Source organism: Vombatus ursinus, unplaced genomic scaffold (assembly GCF_900497805.2).
Source record: "Vombatus ursinus unplaced genomic scaffold, bare-nosed wombat genome assembly UNPS02014779.1, whole genome shotgun sequence".
Lineage (NCBI taxonomy): Eukaryota > Metazoa > Chordata > Mammalia > Diprotodontia > Vombatidae > Vombatus > Vombatus ursinus.
The window spans coordinates 58,445,933-58,446,423 of NW_020954557.1; positions in this window are offsets into that span (position 1 = coordinate 58,445,933).

Consider the following 491-nt stretch of genomic DNA (forward strand, 5'->3'; position numbering starts at 1 on the left):
GCTCAGCATCAGTTCATGTAAGTCTTGCCAGGCTTTTCTGAAATCTACCTGCTCATCATTTCTTTTAGCATAATAGTGTTCCATTACATTCATATACCACAACTTGTTCAGCTATTCCCCAATTGATGGGCATCTCCTCAATTTCCAATTCTTTGCCACCACAAAAAGAGCTGCTATAAATATTTTTGTACATGTGGATCCCTCTCCTCTTTTTATTATCTCTTTGGAATATAGATCTAGGAGTGGTATTGCTGGATCAAAGGGTATGCATGGGGTTTGGTTGCCCTTTGGACATAGTTCCAAATTGCTCTCCAGGATGGTTGGATCATTTCACAACTTCACCAACAATGCACTAGTGTTCCAATTTTCCCACAAATTCAACAGTTATCATTTTCCTGTTTTGTCATGTCAGCCAATCTGATAAGTGTGATGTGATATCACAGAGTTGTTTTAATTTGCATTTCTCTAATCAATAGTGATTTAGAGCATTT